This window comes from Tachyglossus aculeatus, chromosome 1, assembly GCF_015852505.1.
Source record: "Tachyglossus aculeatus isolate mTacAcu1 chromosome 1, mTacAcu1.pri, whole genome shotgun sequence".
Lineage (NCBI taxonomy): Eukaryota > Metazoa > Chordata > Mammalia > Monotremata > Tachyglossidae > Tachyglossus > Tachyglossus aculeatus.
Window position 1 is genome coordinate 86,515,560 of NC_052066.1, and position 19,639 is coordinate 86,535,198.

Here is a 19,639-nt window from a genome sequence, read left to right on the forward strand (position 1 = left end):
GAAGGGAGTGGAAGAAAAGGAAAAGAGGGTTTAGTCAGGGAAGGCCTTAAGGAGGAGATGGGCTTTCAGTAAGGCTTTGAAGTGGAGGAGAGCAATTGTCTTGTCAGATGGAGGGTGTTCCAGTTAGAGGCGGCATGAGGGAGAAAGGGACACAGTGAGATAGATGAGACCGAGGTACAGTGAGAAAGTCAGTATTAGAGAAGTGAAGTATGCAGGCTGGCTTGTAGTAGGAGAGTAGCGTGGTGAGGTAGAAACAAAATTGTCAAACTGAAGTACGGTGAAAGAATGCATGTGTCGTCCTTGATTGTTTTAGTGTGTTTGAGAGGAGAACATGATTCTAGGTTTTGTTTAAGCAGTCCATTCTGGACATTCAATAAAGTCAGTGCTTTTATGAAAATGACATTGCAAAGAAGCTATAAACATCTGTTTGTATAATGCAGTTGGCTATCCCTACCTCCGCTGAAGCTAGTGATGCTATTCTTGCAAATATATTTCTCAAACCTCACTCCCCAGTATACAGCTTGTCAAAGAATTGGGTATATATTTCAGGGAAACTATATTTATTTTCTTCAAGTTGCAACTAATGCCTTCCCTATTAACATTCTTGGAATTTTACCCAACCTGCTACTCCTGTCAGAAGAAAATTAATAGCTGGAGAGCAATGAGTAAGCTGCAGACATTTATATCTTGCTTTTTTTTCCCACAGAAAACTCACAGTAAGAATAGCAAAGTACTTTTGTAAATAAGTTGCCTTTCTTTGTGGCCTAAGGACTAATACCAAAAGATATTAAAGAAATATTGTTTGGGTGGAAAATGAGATGTTTTTGAGCAAATAGAGTACACATATCCAATTTTTTTCTTATTATTGATGATTGAAAATTTTATGGTGATCATATGCTGCCTCTCCAACCTGTAGCTCTGGCACATGCAAGGATGGAAGATGCCTGTAAACATTTTTCATCTTTTTTTTTTCCCTAAGAACACTGTATCCCACCCCCAATTTTCTTCATTTCATCCAGCTTTTTGACATTTAGCAAGATTGATCTGTTGGAAATGTGAAATTGTCTATAAATGCCCAATCCATAATTCCAGGCCATCCAATCATTAGAGAAATTGATGTATACAAAAGTCAAATGATTGAGCAGTTTGGGTAAGGAATTACAATAAATACATGAGGTAAATCTCACTTCCATAGTGTTCACAATATTTTCTCCAAAGAGTAAGCCAGAGGGTTGACATTGAAGGAAATAATACAGGAGCTAAATGGAGAACTTTAAAGTGGGCAATTTAAGTCTCACCTGTGATGGATCGATGGTGCAGCAAAACTATATAAAAAATATGAGCTCTCTTTCTGAAAGCCTCACTTGGCCTTCCAAAGTTCAGTTTTTTCCCCAGATTATTTCCCAGAAATTTTCCCAGTCTATTATGATTCTGATGAGAGTATGGAATTTAGTCCCATTAATCTTTATGGGCAGAGGACCTGAAATACTGGGACCATCTTTGTTCATTTGAAAGAAGGCCCAAGAGGAGAAAACATATCATTCCCACAGCTCATTGCTCATTGCTTCAGATCCTGAATTTAGAATTCCCCATACTCTGGCCAAATTAAATCAGGGACTTGTATGGATAATTTACTCCCAGGTAAACTAACATTTGCTTTCACCCTTCCCCTTTTGTATTATTGGTGCCATTTATTGTCTGTCGTACACAATTCCAAATGAAGTCAGTGGAGAGGTGTTTTTTTCAAAAAATTTTTGTCCTTTGCATTAATCCGTAGGCGGTAACAGCTTCCATTCAATTTTTATCTGCCCTGTTTCTTGCCGTGGCATTCACAGCTTATTTGAATTTTCCATAGACAAGATATAGGTCTTGCTCCCTCTGGCCAACTGAACCTAAGCCTGCACAAGGGAGAGAAAAGTTATAGAAGGGAAAGGTCAAAGGACATTCTACATTTAGTGCTGCAGTCCCTGACTGGGAAAGGTATGGACCTTTCAGGGCACTACTGAGAGATTTTCAACTATTTTGGTGATGATGTCAGGTGACCAGATGTCTCACTTTCTGTGCAGCTGCCAGGGTTTCTGGTTCTGTGTTCTGTTTCCCTCCAGGAGGTCATAAAGTAGCCTGTTTTGGGGAAAAAAGGTGGACTCTAATGCCTAAATGCCATTTGCCATGGTGTCCACTGATTTATTAAAGAAAATAAAGAAATGCATTCTGCATTCTGGCAAAAAATTAAGAAATGCATTCAGTTTTCAATCAATTGGTAACATTTATTGAACAACCCCTTTATTCTCATTTATTGAGAAGCAGCGTGGCTCAGTGGAAAGAGCACGGGCTTTGGAGTCAGTGGTCATGGGTTCAAATTCCGGCTCTGCCAATTGTGAGCTGTGTGACTTTGGGCAAGTCACTTAACTTCTCTGTGCCTCAGTTACCCCATCTGTAAAATGGGGATTAAGACTGTGAGCCCCCCGTGGGACAACCTGATCACCTTGTTACCTCCCTAGTGCTTAGAACGGTGCTTTGCATATAGTAAGCACTTAATAAATGCCATAATAATAATAATAACTCCTGCATGCAGACTGTACTAAGCATTTTGGGGAGTACATTAGGGTCAATGAAAGTGATCCATGCCCTCAAGGAATTCACTGTCATCTGGAACATATATGTTTGTTTTACATTTGGCCAAGGTGCCACAGAAGAAATGGGGAAAAGTCTTCCGAAAATGCACATCACCTGGGTCCAGCAGAGCACCATGTCAGAGAAAGTGGTTGTTCCCATTTGTCATACCTAGGATGGCTAAAGGAGAATGGTATAAGGACACGAGGAATAGAACAGCTGAACTGTTGCTGTAACATGCTTCCTATTTCCACTTCATTTCGGTCCATATTACTGTCTTTGGATACATGACCTGGAATACCCATAATAATGCTAATAATGCTAATAATAATGATAATGATTATGATATAGTATTTATTAAGCATTTAGTATGTGCCAGGCACTGTGCTAAATGCTGGGGCAGAAACCAGATAATCAGATTGAAGACAGTCCCTATCCAAACTGGCTCTCACAATCAATCAATCAATCAATCCCTCAGTAGTATTTATTGAGCATTTAATGCTACTAAAGTCCACTGTTCTCACTGAGGAGCAGTATGGCCTAGTGGATATAGCACAGTCCTGGGAATCAGAAGAACCTGGATTTTAATCCTACTTCAACCACTTTGTTTGCTGTGTGACCTTGGGCAATTCATTACATTTCTCTGTACCTCAGTTACCTCATCTGTAAAATGATGATTATGACTGTGAGCCCCAGTTGGGACAGGGACTGTGTCCAACCTGATTACTGCCTGTCTACCCCAATGCTTAGAACAATGCCTGGCACATAGTAAGCATTTAACAGATACCGTTAAAAAAAAGTAATAAGAATTATTTTCTACCCAAACATTGTGAATCAGGTGCAGCATTTGATGTGCTTGGAAATATACCAGTCTGTTTTATGCCTCTCTGAGAAACAAGCATGAAGCCATATTGCATTTTCTAAATCAGACTGCAAACTTTAGATAGGCTTGGTGCCAAAAAGGGAGAATATTTAGGGAGTTTGCTGAAGAGATGCTATTCTGCAGACATTAAGAAACCGAGTTTTATCAATCTATTCTAGGCATCTCCATTTTGGGGGTACAGCCTCAGTATTCCTTGTCAGTGTTAATTGCTGTCACAGCCCTCGTTTTGAAAATACTGAATACTGGAAAAGGAGACGTTAGTCTTGAATGTAGATTCATATGTATGAGTATGTGAGCTCTCTCTCTCTCTCTCTCTAAAAGGAGAGATACTGGATTTGAAAATAGGTAGACAGGTTCTTTGTAATGGGCTGCACCCCTGCCTTCCAACCTGTTTATTTCACTCCCTACCCTGGCTGCACAGTGACTAGTGACGAGGAGACATTGTAAATGACAATGCACAAATCACTAGTATGTTAATCAAATATTTTGCCAGCTTCTTAGCCCTAAAATCTTCGAACTGAGGCTTGTCTGCAGACCTTACAGGAGACTATACTGTAAACTCCCTTTGGGCAGGGAAATGGCATGGTGTAGGGGATAGAGAGTCATGATCCTGGGAGTCAGAAAGTCATGGGTTCTAATCCCTGCTCTGCCACTTGTCTGCTTTGTGACTTTGGTCAAATCACTTAATTTCTTTTTGCCTCAGTTAGCTCATCTATAAAATGGGGATTGGGACTGTGAACCCTACGTGGGACAGGGACTGTGTCCAACCCAATTTAATTATATCCACCCCAGCACTTAGTAGAGTGCCTGGCACATAGTAAGCACTTAACAATTACCATTATTATCATTACTATTATTATCAACTCTTTTGTGTTTTCCAAGTGCTCTGCAGACAGTAAATCTTCAATAAATACAATTGATTGAATTACTGATTGAGTGATCAAATATGTGTTTGTGCTCTCTTTTCCCATTTCTCTTCACCTCACCTCTATGCTCTTCCCCTCTCCTATCATCTCCTCTCATTTCCTCTTCTTTTCTCTTGTTTCCTACACTCTTTAATTTAATAATAACAATAATGATAATAATAATTGTGGTATTTGTTCACCACTTACCATGTAACTGGCACTGTACTAAGTGCTGGGATAGATTCAAGCAAATCAGGTTGGACACAGCCCCTGTCGTACACTGGACTCACATTTTCAATCCCCATTTTGCAGATGAGGTAACTGAAGTTACGATGGTATTTGTTAAGCACTTACTACGTGTCAAACACTGTTCTAAGCGCTGGGTGCGGATAAATTGAAAGACTTGCCCCAAATCACACAGCAGGCAGGTGACAGAGCTGGGATTAGAACCCGGGGCTTTCTTACTCCCAGGCCTGTGCTTTGTTCACTAGACCACACTGCTTCTGCTTCATGTTTACAACAGAATGACTTGATGGAGAGAATACAGGCCTGGGAGTAAGGCGATCCATGCTCTAATCCAACTTTAATCCAGCCCACATATTCTGTTCCTCTAACACCACCAAGCTACACACTGTACTTTAATCTTCCTATCTCAACGTTGACCCCTTGTCCTTGTCCTCCCTCTGGCCTGGAACTATATCCCCCATCCTGTAAGACAGACCATCACCGTCCCCACCTTCATAGCCTTTGCAAAATCGTATCCCCTTCAAGTGGCCTTCCCCTTTAAATCTTCATTTCCACTACTCCCTCCCTCTTCTGTGTCACCTATGCACTTAGATCTGTACTCTATAATCACTTAATGTTCACCCCATCCTCAACCCCACATCACCTATCTACATACCTGTAATTTCTTTTAACATCTGTCACCCCATCTTGACTGTAAGCTCCTTGTGGGCATGGAATGTGTCTACCAACAGCAGTCTTAGCTCTGAAAAAATATTAGCCCTAATCGGTCCTGTTCTCCCTAGCTCTAGGGTCAGGAATCAGGAACCCAAGGTATGGGAAAGTAACCAAGCTCTAATTTATAGGCAAATTAAGGCAAAGACTAGGTTAGATTTGTTTGAGAGGGGAAAGCAATAATGGAATATTGATTAAAAAATGGGTGATAAAACCTACTATTTACTCTAGCCTTCCGGCAGAAAGGAGTCTTTCTGCATCCTATTATTCAGACTTCCAATTAAGGTATGAAGGAGTATTGTAAGTAATTAAAAATAGGACTCAGTGAAAGGATTTAGTACCTGGAAGTTAGCTTTCCAAGGAGCAGTTATCTTTAATTTGTTGACTGATGTAGATTTGTTTTTATAATTGAAAGAGAAGAGTTTGGCATCGAGGGAATGTTCCTTTGCTATATTAACAGTAATGATAACAGTAATAATACTATTTACTAAATATCTATTAAGTGGTTACTATTCACTAAACACTGTGCTAAGCACTAGAGTAGATACAAGGTAATAGGTAATTAGGTAAATTGAATCCCTGCCCCAGCCAAGTTTTACAGTCTAAGAGGTAGGGAGATCAGACACCACCATTTTACAGAAGAGGAAACTGAGGCAAAGAAATTTTATATTCATTTATTCAATCATATTTATTGATCACTTACTGCATGAAGAGCACTGTACTAAGTGCATGGAAAGTACAGTTCAGCAACAGAGACAATCCCTACCCAACAACCCACTCACAGTCTAAAAGTGGGGAGTCAGACACCAAAACAAGTAAACAGGCATCAATAGCATCAACATAAATAAATAGAATTATAGACATACATACCTCATTAATAAATAAATGGAATAATAAATATTTACATATACACAAGTGCTGTGGGGTGGGGAAGAGGGATAGAGCAGAGAGAAGGAGTCGAGGTGATGGGGAGCGGAGGAGGAGCAGAGGAAAAAAGGGGCTTAAACTGGGAAGGCCTCCTGGAAGAGGTGAGCTTTCAGTAGGGCTTTGAAGGGGGGATATTTGGTAGTTTGATGTATGTGAGGAGGGAGGGCATTCCAGGACTGAGGTAGGATGGGGCCAGGTGTTGACAGTGAGAAAGGCGAGAATGGGACACAGTGAGAAGGTTAGCACCAGAGGAGCAGAGTGTGTGGGCTGGGCTGTAGAGGGAGAGAAGGGAGGTGAGGCAGGAGGGGTCAAGGTGATGGAGAGCTTTAAAGCCAATAATGAGTTTTTCCTTGATAAAAAGGTTGATAGGCAACCACTGGAGATATTTGAGGAGCGGGGTGACATTCCCAGAGCATTTCTATAGAAAGATAATCCGGGCAGCATTGTGAAGTATAGACTGAAGTGGGGAGGAACAGGAGGTTATCAGAGCCAGAAAAAGGACACAGATTTCTTAGCTCCCAGATCCATCCTCTTTACTCTGGGCCACCCTTACTTCTCCGAGTTAGTATCAAAACTGTTAACCTTTTGCAATAGTCAGTAAGACTCCGTTTGGATTACCACACATTTAGAAAGAAAAGTATGGTGTAAATCTAATAAATTATTTTACGTCAGGGACTGTGTTCGACCTGATTATCCCATGTCTGCCTCAGCGCTTAGTTCAGTTTTGGGCAAATAACAAGCACTTAACAAATTAATTCCTTATTGCTATTATTATTATCATTATTAAGTTCCATAGATATTAGTCAAGCTTTTTCAGGAGTGTTTCTCCATTTGCAAAGAAGACCAACAAGGAGGAAATTAACTTACACACTGGACGAGGTTACAAAGTAATTGGAGAAATCTCCATCCCTAGAGATCCTCAAAAATGGGATAGTGACCATCTGTCCTGAATGATTTGGCATTCAGGGCCTGAATCCAGTGATATCAATCAACCAATCAACACATATAGTGAACACCTTCTAAGTACTTGGGAGAGCACAATGGAATAGGTGGGTAAAGTCTCTGTCCATAAAGAGCTTACAATCTAGGGGATCTCCTCCAATTCTATGATGATCATAATGATGGTGATCATTGCAGTGGCAAAAGTCTTTCCAATGAATAAATTCTTCCCTGAGAGTAAACTGGGGACTTGAAACATTAGTGGTTAATGGTCGCTGTGGCATATAGTTACCGTAAGGAATTCTTTCATCTACTCTGGACGTTGGACACCAGTGTTTTTCAACCTGAATGCACTCCCATATAACCAGTGGGGACACAATAATTTTGGATTAATAGAAAGTAGGTTCACAGACCAGTCAATTATCAATGAGATAGTCAAAGGAGTCTCACATTCATGTTAACTGAGTTGGGGGAAAGAGAGAGAGCAGAAGCACAGGGAGACAGAGATAGCGACAGAGAGAGCGTGCACCCCAGCAGAAGGACATTCATCTGCTGTCTACGGGTTGACTCGTGGTTAAGAAAGAGGCCGGGGGCAGATACATGGTTTAAGAGCAGCTCGGTTCTGGGATCATGCCTTCAAACTAAAATATGTTCCATGTGGAACCATAAAATGAAAGAGGTTGAAATGCATTGCTTTAAATAATTACAGGAATAATCGACTAAATTATGTACTTCTGACTTTAATTGTTAATGTTCAACCTCAAGAGGTATCTTCCTCCTTGGAAGTAGCAGGGCAATGAAAGTAAGTATATGGACATAAAAGTTCTCTAATTTTCTTCCTCTATGTGCAAAGGCTGGAAATAGAATTGTGGTGGTACCTTTTAGCATTGGCATGCTGGTGTAGTTATTGAAGAGGAAACCTAAAAGGCTTCAAAGGAAACCTGCGGTCTCCCCTTGTCTCCCCTAATTGCTAATATTTTAACCGGTCACAGGGCTGTTTACTAACATGCAATCAGAAATGCCATCTCTCCAAATAGCAGGGATTTGGGTTGAGTTTGGGCCAAGGCACAGCGGGAAATGCAGCAAAGCTGAATGAAAATCAGAAGATCAATTATACATCCTGGTGCCTTGGTCGATGATATAACTCTGTCCCTTTACTGAAAATGGAAAGATCAATACTCCACAGGCAGATTCAAACAACTGTAGGAAGGCAAGACAAGGTAAAGAAGTTCACAAAACACAAAGCAAACGTGTAGTTCAATCACTGTTGACTCTAGGTGCCCGATGGCGGGTGAGAATACAAATCCTTCCTCAGTTTGTTTAAACAGGAGAAGTCACAGAAAGGAAACGTGCCCTGGGCCAAGAGCACGTTCAACTCTGAGGAACTAGCTGAAGCCCAGGGCCTAACAACCTCTGAAAGTTCCTTGCTGCCAATCTAACATATAAAACCTTTTATGTATTAACTAAGAAATCTGTGAGCTGGAATAAGCATTCTTGTCACTACATTTACCAAAGGAATCAGATGACAAAGCCTCTCCTGGATTGGGTAAAAGAGATATTTTCAGTAAAACCTTCATAAATCATTACTTACAGAGCTCTCCTGTATATTTTGCAATTTCAGTTAGGTCCTGTGTATATGGTTGTAATTTCCCATGAAGAATGCTTCTCTTTAAGACAGTTTAAATAATTTCAAAGGATACATGGTGCTGATATGAATTACCCAAGCTGCTTTTGATTGGACTGTGGGTGTCCCTGGGAGCCCATATCTGGTCATCCTCCACTCAGGTGAAAGGAGTTCATTTACAGGACACACATAAACCACATCCTCTGTTCCCTGCAGACAGGAGCTAATTGATTGGAAGATCTGACAGTCTTCAGACACAGTGAGGTAATAGTGAGACACAGAGACTGAGGGAGAGAGAAAGAAGATAGGGTAAGGAGAAAGGAGCAGGATTAATTATTGGTCCATAGAAAAGGGCTGAGGCAAACCAGCTCATAGGTCTCCCCTGATGATGGGAGGCCCCCAGTACCCTGGGGCTATAGTCCTTACTGCCTGGTTGTGCACCAACGTTCCCCACACATCTTCTGAAATAACATCCTCAGATAGTTTTACACTTTTTAAATTAAAAAGTAGAATCCAAAAGTTTTACAATCCTATTTGGACTTTAAAAGTATACATAGTACTTGAGGAAATCCTCTGATTGGGAAATGATGCTGTTTTGACTTTATCCTTGAGAGAACATAAAATGCCTTTAACTAAACCCAGGTTGGTAGCATATTTTGGGTATCAGCAAGAAGCAGCAAGGCCTAGTGGCTAGATCATGGGCCTAGAAATCAGAAGATCATTTGTCCTAGTCTCTGTTGTGCCACTGGTCTGCTGTGTGTCCTTGGGTAAGTCACTTCACTTTTGTGGGCCTCAGTTACCTCATCTGTAAAATGGGGATTGAGATTGTGAACCCCACGTGGGACAGAGACTGTGTCAAACCTGATTTGCTTGTATCTACCTCAGTGCTTAGTACGATGCCTGGCACATAGAAATACCACAATTATCAATTATTATTATCATTATTATCACATTCCTAAAGAAGCAGCATGGCCTAGTGGAAAGAGCCTAGGCCTGGGAACCAGAAGGACCTGGGTTCTAATTCTGGCTCTTCCACTTGTCTGCTGTATGACCTTTGGCAAGTCGCTTCACTTCTCTGTGCCTCAGTTCCCTCATCTGTAAAATGGGGATTAAGACTGTGAGCCCCATGTGGGAAAGGGACTCCATCCAACCTTATTTGCTTGTATCCATCCCAGCACCTGGCACATTGTAAGTGCCTAGCAAATAACATAATCATTATTATTACTATTATTATTATCATCAAAGGGCTACCCATAGGGCTCAGTAATCAAATGGTGTAACTTGGAGAATAAGGATTTGGTTTTTCCCTCAAAATGAAAAGGTCTATATCAAATAATAATATACTGGTCAGTATCACCTAATGAAGCAATGGAACGAACCCCTTGACACTGTGCTGAATGGAAATTGGGCCAAACATAATGAACATTAACAAGTTAATGGCATAATGAGAGTGGCATAATGAGCACCACGGCTGGGAAATGCCCGTGTCCCTGGAAAGGGTGGGTATAAGGTGAGGGTGGGACCATCCCATGACATCCCTTTGGCCACAGGTTATGTTATGACATGCGTGGCCTAATATGGCAATTATGGGGTCCAGATTCAGCTTATCTTTCAAGTCCTTGCTGCCCCTCTCTCAGAGAGGAGCCCAAACTTAGCTTCAGGAGCAGCACCACAGGAGGTATCCAGCCCACCAATTCTGGCATCTTCTCACCTAGACCTGGCATTGCAAGAAGTCTCTAAAATGTTAATCTTGACCTCTCATCTCTTTCTCCTTTCTTGCTGAGTGGTTGCTGCCCTAGGTTTACTGTGTCCATTCTAGTTCCAATCCCTCTGGGAGCCTGCCAGCCAACCAACTCTAACCCGAAAGTATCCTCCTATTCTCCTCCTGAAGCCATGCCCGCTGACTAAGCTTGTGGCAGAGAGGGGAGTAACTGATGGGGCCATAGAAATGGGGGCTTCAAGGTGGGATTGTAGTGGAGGAGAAAATGTTCAGGTATGTGTTTGTCTAAGTGTAAGCATAAATTGAAAATATATGGTCAGTATGGGAGAAAAAGGTAGAGAGAGTCTGTTTGTGTGTATTTGGAGTTTCTGAGGGTGTGAAGTGATCATGTGTGTTTTGGAAGATTCATGGGTCACTGGACTTCTATCTCATGTATCTCACCGCAGATCCCTGACCCACGTCCTGCCTCTGTTCTGGATCACTCCCCCTCCTCAAATCTTACAGACTATTGCTCTCCTCCCATGTCAAAACCTTAAGAAGACACACCTCCTCCAAGAAGACTTACCTTTCCTCTTCTCCCACTCCTTTCTGCATCACCCGGACTTGCTCTCTCTGTTCATCTCCCTTCCCAGCCCCACTGCACTTATGTATGTATCTGTAATTCATTTATTGATATTAATGTTTGTCTCCCCTGCTCTAGATAGTAAGCTCGTTGTGAGCAGGGAATGTGTCTGCTTATTGTTGTATTATTTTCTCCCAAGTACTTAGTACAGTGCTCTGCACACAGTAAGCTCTCGATAAATATGATTGAACAAATGAGTGGATGGATTGAGGAATTGAGTGGGGCTCTTGCAAAGTTTACAAGTCTAATTCAATTCTAGTTTGCCTAATGATTAACCCAAATTATTTTCATAGATGATTTAATGCAGAAATTTGGTGACTTGACTGAGGAACTCTTGTCTTCTTCCATTTTAAAAAATAGAGTTCTGACCACATAATTCTTGCTCTACTTTTTGGTCTTGAGGGTAGCTTACAGCCTTGGTGCAGAGGCCAGATAGAGTGGTCTCTATTGTGACCTTGTGCGATATTCAGAATTTCACTTTATTTTCTTGGGTTTCAGCTCCCTGTTTTAAAAAGTTGTGAGATAATACCTCCATGTCTCATAAAGAATGCTGGGAGAATCAGAAGAAAGTCTTTAAAGTTGTTTAACCACCTCAGAAAGAAGTGCTGTACAGTTTATAAGCTTTACCAGCTCCAGAGAGGAATCTCATTCAAGCAATAAAGTTTGAAGTCCCTTAGATGCAATAAATTTCATTCATTGTTATTCTTAATATGCCTTTCAAGATGGCACCATAAATGTGGGCTATTTTACACAAGGGCAGTTTTTGCATCATGGGAGATATTTAGGAGACATTTATATACCTCATTGAGTGTCATAATGTCACGGAGAAACTTATAGCACCTTTGCTCACTGGAACCTGTGGACTTAGGTTGTTTTGACAAATTCTAGAATTTTAGGATCCTGGGCATGTAAAGGGACTGACTGGTTCATAGAATATAGAGCTGTCAGGTTTCAGTTTAAATAATTCTGCTGACTGGCTGTAATCTAGCTTCATCTGTCTGACCTCTATCAGTCAAATAGAGGACAATTTTTGGTCAGTTAATCAACAGTATTCATTGAGCACCTATTTTATGCAGAGCACTGTATTAACTGCTTGGAGTGTCTCCTCCCAGTGGACTTGTTTGGGTAACTTGGGCAGCATAATGGAATAGAGACCAGACTCATTTATAGTCTATAAAATGAGGAAGAAATAAACACCTTTTCTCAAGGAGTAGCAGTAGTAGTAGTTGTAACAATAGTAGTAATGATGATGATGATGATGGCATTTATTAAATGCTTACTATGTGCAAAGCACTGTTCTAAGTGCCGGGGGAAGTACAAGGTGATCAGGTTGTCCCCCGTGGGGCTCACAGTCTTCATCCCCATTTTACAGATGAGGGAACTGAGGCCCAGAGAAGTTAAGTATATATGTATATATGGTTGTACATATTTATTACTCTATTTATTTATTTATTTATTTATTTTACTTGTACATTTCTATCCTATTTATTTTATTTTGTTGGTATGTTTGGTTCTGTTCTCTGTCTCCCCCTTTTAGACTGTGAGCCCACTGTTGGGTAGGGACTGTCTCTATGTGTTGCCAATTTGTACTTCCCAAGCGCTTAGTACAGTGCTCTGCACATAGTAAGTGCTCAATAAATACGATTGATTGATTGATTGATTGATTAAGTGACTTGCCCAAAGTCACCCAGCTGACAAGTGGCAGAGCCGGGGTTTGAACCCATGACCTCTGACTCCAAAGCCCGGGCTCTTTCCATTGACCCAGTAATAGTGTTAGTAATTGTTAAGCAGTAGCTATGCAAAGTGGACTGCATTGGAAAATAATACACAGGTGAATAATAGATACTTATGGTACAGAGAAGCAGTGTCGCTCAGTGGAAAGAGCCCGGGCTTTGGAGTCAGAGGTCATGGGTTCAAATTCCGACTCCGCCACTTGTCTGCTGTGTGACTTTGGGTAAGTCACTTCACTTCTCTGGGCCTCAGTTCCCTCATCTGTAAAATGGGGATTAAGACTGTGCGCCCCCCGTGGGACAACCTGATCACCTTGTATCCCCCCAGCACTTAGAACAGTGCTTTGCACATAGTAAGAGCTTAATAAATGCCATTATTATTATTATTATTATTACTTGGTAAGCACTTACTATGTGCCAAACACTGTTCTAAGCCCTGGGGAAGATAAAAGTTAATCAGGTTGAACACAGTCTCTATCCCACATGAGGCTCACACTCTTAACCTCCATTTTAGAGAAGCAGCATGGCTTAGTGGAAAGAGCCCAGGCTTGGGAGTCAGAGGTCATGGGTTCAAATCCTGATCTGCCACTTGTCAGCTGTGTGGCTTTGGGCAAATCACTTAACTTCTTTGTGCCTCAGTTCCCTCATCTGTAAAATGGGGACTAAGACGGTGAGCCCCATGTGGGACAACCTAATAACCTTGTATCTACCCCAGTGCTTAGAACAGTGCTTGGCACATAGTAAGCGCTTGATAAATACCATCATTATATTACTATTATATTATAGTAACTGAGGTACAGAGAAGGTAAGTGGCTTGTCTAAGGTCACATAGCAGACATGGTGGAGCTAGAATTAGAACTCATGCCCTTTTGCCTTCCAAACCCATGCTCTATCTACTAAGCCATGCTGCTTCTCACTAAGCCGCAACATGTCTCATAGGAATTAGATGTGATCCTGGGTCAGCAAGGTGCTCATAAGCTAGTAAAATGAGTGGGAGTGAAGGGAGCTGGTGACAGACACATCAGGAGTGTTGAAACAATAAAAATTGAAGTAACGTGAAAGACAAGGACAAATACACAGGCCAAAATCAATAGGTCACTGTGGCAAGAGGAGCAGAATTTCAGAATCCATATGGCTCACAAGGAACACACACCCAGAGATGCAACATCCAGCCTTCAATTAGTCAATCAATGATATTTACTGAGAACTTACTGTGGGCAGTACTAACCATTTGGGAGGATACCCTACAACAGAGATGGTAGACACATTCCATGCCTACAAGGAGTTTAAAGTCTAGAGGGGAAGACATACATTAAATAAATAAATTATGAAGATGTACCTAAGTGCTGTGAGGCTGAGAATGGGGTGAATATCAAGTACTTTAAAGCATACAGATCCAAGTGTATAGGTGATGCCGAAGGGAGAGGAAGCAGGATAAAAGAGAGTTTAATCAAGGACCACCTCTTGGAAGAGATATGGATTTAATAAGGTTTAGAAGGTGGTCTGTCGTATGTGAACGGCTCATTTTGGGCAGGGAATGTGTTTGATGCTATTGTACTCTCCTAAATGCTTAGCACTGTGCTTTGCACACAGTAAGTGCCCAATAAATGTGATTAATAATAATTATATTAATGGGGGTGAGAAGGGATTTCTAGGTCAGAAGGAGGGTGTGGTTAATTGGGTCAATGAGATAGACGAGATCAAGTGAGCAAATTCGCGTTAGAGGGGCAAAGTGTGATGACTGGGTTGTAGTAGTAAATCAGCAAAGGGGGAGACCTGATTTAGTGCTTTAAAACTGATGGTAAGGACTTTCAGTTTGATGCAGGGTAGATGGGAAACTACTGGAGGTGCTTGAGGAGTGGGAAGATGTGGTCTTGTCTTATGCCTTCCCTTGGCCTGGAATGCCCTCCCTCCACCAATCCACCAAGCTAGATTTCTTCCTCCCTTCAAAGCCCTACTGAGAGCTCACCTCCTCCAGGAGGCCTTCCCAGACTGAGCCCCCTTTTTCCTTTCCTCTTCCCCATCCCCCCAACCCTACCTCCTTCCCCTCCCCACAGTACCTGTATATTTGTACAGATTTATTACTCTATTGTACATATTTATTATTTATTTTGTTAATGATGTGCCTATACCTTTAATTCTGTTTGTTCTGACGATTTTGACACCTGTCTGCATGTTTTGTTTTGTTGTGTGTCTCCCCCTTCTAGACTGTGAGCCCATTGTTGGGGAGGGACCATCTCTGTGTGTTGCCGACATACTTCCCAAGTGCTTAGTACAGTGCTCTGCACACAGTAAGCACTCAATAAATATGATTGAATGAATGAATGCCATTGAGTCATCTCCGACTCAGCGATGCCGTGGATACCTCTCTCCCAGAACACCCCACCTCCATCTGCGATCTTTCTGGTAGTTTATCCATAGAATTTTCTTTGTAAAAATATGGAAGTGGTTTACCGCTGCCACCTTCCATACAGTAAAGTTGAGTCTCCACCCTCGACTCTCTCCCATGCTGCTGCTTCCCAACACTGGTAAGATTTGACTTGTAGCAGATTGCCTTCCACCCGCTAGCCACTGCTCAAGTTAGGAATGAAATGGGTATGCTTCTGCTTGATTCTCCCTCCCGTAGTCAAGACTGGTAGAGTTCTTGAAACTCTCCGGGTGTAACCCTGAGAGGGAGGAAGATGTGGACTGAATGTTTTTCTGGAAACATGATCCAGGCAGCAGAGTGAAGTATGGAATTGAGAAACAGTGTGGCTCAGTGGAAAGAGCCCGGGCTTGGGAGTCAGAGGTTATGGGTTCTAGGCTCCGCCACTTGTCAGCTGTGTGACTTTGGGCAAGTCACTTCTCTTCTCTGTGCCTTAGTTACCTCATCTGTAAAATGGGGATTAAGACTGTGAGCCCCATGTGGGACAATCTAATTACCTTGTATCCCCCCCAGCGCTTAGAACAGTGCTTTGCACATAGTAAGTGCTTAACAAATGCCATTATTATTTATTATTATAATGGAGTGGGGAGAGACAGGAGACAGGGAGGTGAGTGAGGAGGGTAATATAGTAATTAAGGTAGGATAGGATAAGTGCTTGGCTCAGCAGAGTAGCAGTTAAGATGGAGAGGAAAGGGTGGATTTTAGCAATATTGTGAAGGTAGAACCAACAGGATTTGATGTCAGATCAGATATATATGGCTCAGTGGCAAGAGCCCGGGCTTGGGAGTCAGAGGTCATGGGTTCTAATCCCAACTCCAACACTTGTCAGCTGTGTGAGTTTGGGCAAGTCACTTAACTTCTCTGGGCCTCAGTTCCCTCATCTGTAAAATGGGGATGAAGACTGTGAACCCTACGTGGGACAACTTGATCACCTTGTATCCCCCCTTCCCAGTGCTTAGAACAGTGCTCTGCACATAGTAAGCTCTTAACAAATGCCATCATTATTATTATTATTATTCTCTGGGCCTCAATTCCCTCATCCTTAAAATGGGGATGAAGACTGTGAGCCCCAAGCGGGACAACCTGATGACCTTATATCCCCCCGCAGCACTTAGAGCAGTGTCTCGCACATAGTAAGTGCTTAACAAATACCATCATTATTATTATATATAGGTTGAAGGAGAGAGATGAGTTTTGGATAAGTCCAAGGTTCCAGGTTTGTGACTTAAGGAGGATAGTAAAGTCTACAGTGATGGGACAGATAGTGGGAGGACAGAGTTTGGGTGGGAAAATGAGGAGTTCTGGTTTGGGCATGTTAGGTTTGAGGTGTCTGTGGAACATTCAAGTGGAGATGGCCTAAAGACAGGAGGAAATGTGAGACTGCAGAAAGAGAGAGGTTCGGGCTGGAGGTGTAGATTTGGGAATCATCCATGAACAGAGGATAGCAGAAGCCATGGGAGGAAATCAGTGCTCCAGGGGGTTGGGGTCGATGCAGAATAGAAGGCGACCCAATACTGATCCTTGAGAGACTCCCACATTTAGGAGGGGGAGGAGAAGGAGGAAGAAGCAGCCTAGCATAATGGCTAGAGCATGGGCCTGGGAATCAGAAGGTCATGGGTTCTAATCTCTGCTGTGCCACTTATCTGCTGTGCGACTTTGGGCAAGTCACTTAACTTCTCTGTGCCTCAGTTACCTCATCTGTAAAATGGGGGTGAAGACTGTGAGTCCCACGTGGGACAGGGACTGTTTCCAACCTGATTAGCTTACATTTACCCCAGTGATTAGTACAGTGCCTGGCACATAGTAAGTGTTTAACAAATACCGTAAATATGAACAAATAAAAGAAGGAGGCTGTGAAAGAGCTTTACAAGGAAGATTCAGACAAGCTTAGCCTTCCTGAGGTTCATTCATTCATTCATTCAGTCGTATTTATTGAGCACTTACGGTGTGCAGAGCACTGTACTAAGCGCTTGGTAAGTCCAAGTCGGCAACATATAGAGACGGTCCCTACCCAACAACGGGCTCACAGTCTAGAAGGGGGAGACAGACAACAAAACAGAACATGTAGACAAGTGTCAGGTTTTCTGGAGGCCTCATGTTGTGGGCACTTTCTCTTTCCTACCAATGTGTTAGGAGGAAGGATAGGATGGAGTCATCTCTGGTGCTGAGGAGATCCAGTGACAGTTTCTGGGGAGGTAGCGTAGCTGATTGTCTGGTGTTGGGGGAGCCTGAGAGGCCTCAGAAGGCAGATTTTATGAACCCGTGGGAATGAATATGCACAAAGATCAGGTCGGGAGTTGGCCCCCTGCCATGACAGGAAGGGAAGACAGTAGTGTTCCCTGTTTTTTCACTTGACTGTGATGGAGGTGGCCTGAGAACAAGCAGGAAAGCAAGGCGGCAGTTACTGGTTGTTTTGCTGGGCACGTTGGAGAGGATCCGCGAAGTGTCTACATACACTGCTTTCAATCCCGAGGCCTGGCACACTCAGAGCACACAGGGAGATGGGGCTCTTCATGCCAGGGAGGGAAAGCTGTTTATTCAGCTGTGGTGGAGGAGGATCAAGCTTACCTCTGAATGTGGTAAATTCACTGCATATCTGGGCATAGGGTGTACCCAAAACCCAGACAAATCACCTTGATTATATGGCACTAAACCAAAATCTGACCTGCAGAAATACCACGGAGAATTACACTCCTCTAGACTGTAAGATCCTTGTGGGTAGGAAACCCGTCTACCAACTCTGTTAAATTGTACTCTCCCAAGTACCAAGCTCTGCACATGGTAAGCACTCAATAAATTAGATTGATTGATTGATTTGATTAATTACAATAGAGGAGAGTTGTTGAGGTACTCCAAATTAGACAGTTATGTTATAGTAACTGAAATAAAGCATTTGAACTCCAAAAGTCATTAATTGATAGTTATTAAAAAAACCCTTGCTTTGGACACTATTTGTCCTAAATATTGGTACAGACCTAGTAATCTTTGGAAACAAAGCTCTAGTTCTCTACATGTATTTGCCAGTGGAAAATATCAGTGTTTTCTGGATACTATTTATAAAACTACAAACACATTACATATAAGTTTAGAGACATAAATGAGTTTTAAAGGAGTTCAAAAAAGTGAGTTTAAAATGAAGCTTTCAAATATAAGGCCTTGTTTAGAAACAAAATAAAACCCCATATGGGACTGTAAAAAGTAGAGCATAAAGTCTGAAGGGATCATACATCAACTCTGCAGATCATCTTGGCTCTTTCACATCTGACCATTCCCTTTCTGCAAGATTCTAGGCAACACAAGTGTATTGATGATGATGATGGTGGTATTTGTTAAGCACTTACTATGTGCCAAGCACTGTTCTAAGCTCTGGGGTAGATACAGGGTAATCAGGTTGTCCCACATGGGGCTCACAGTCTTCATCCATTTTACAGATGAGGTAACTGAGGCACAGAGAAGTTAAGTGACCTGACCAAAGTCACACAGCTGAAAAGTGGCAGAGCCGGGATTAGAACCCACCACCTCTGACTCCCAAGCTCATGCTATTTCCACTAAACCACGCTGCTTGTCCACTTAAGCTTCATGAGTTTTTAGGAACCCTTCTGTGGTTCTTAAAATGCTTAAGGTAATTAACACTGAGTCTTGCTTTCTTCCAAAGGATAGTAACCAGTTACTGTATTTGACAAGAAATCTCTATACCACCCTCCCTCTCTTTTTCTGCCTCCCTCCCCCCTTTTTCTCCATTGATCCAATGGTACTTTTTGAGTGTGCAGACCACTGTACTAAGTGCTTTGCCGAGATAAATACAATAGAGTTGGTAGACACAATCCCTGCCCACAAGGCGCTTACAGTCTAAAAGAAGAGGTGGGAATTAAAATAAATTACAGATAAGGGAGATGGCAGGGTAAAAGGCTATTTACAAGGTGTAGTGACTATCAACTACTTAGAGGGTATAGCTCAAAGTGCATAGGTGACACAGAAGGGAGGGTGAGTAGGGAAAATGAGATTTTCGGGAACACCTCTTGGAGAAGATGTGATTGTAGGAGGGCTTCAAAGGTGACGGAAATGGTTGTCTGTGGATATGAAAGGAGAAGGTATTCCAGGCCAGAGGAAATACGTGTATTCCCAGGCCAGAGGAAATATGGAGTAAAGGGTGAGAGAGACGAGAGTGAGGTACATTGAGTAGGTTGGCATTAGAAGTGCAAAGTGTGAAAGCCGGGTTTTAGTAGGAGATTGGTGAGGAAAGGTAGTATGGGGAGAGCTAATTAAGTGTTTTAAAGCCAACAGAAAGGAGTTT

At 42.2% G+C, this 19,639-nt stretch overlaps 1 protein-coding gene and 1 non-coding gene across 2 annotated transcripts in view; one reads left to right on the plus strand and one right to left on the minus strand.

The window, feature by feature from the left end:
• The window catches only part of CLSTN2 (calsyntenin 2), a 1,113,326-nt gene that overhangs the window by 764,735 nt on the left and 328,952 nt on the right, over positions 1–19,639 (plus strand). The gene's annotated exons all lie outside the window — the stretch shown is intronic.
• On the minus strand, positions 15,459–15,596 carry LOC119934173. Its single transcript, XR_005452872.1, has one exon. It is a non-coding gene; the product is annotated as a small nucleolar RNA SNORA7 (small nucleolar RNA).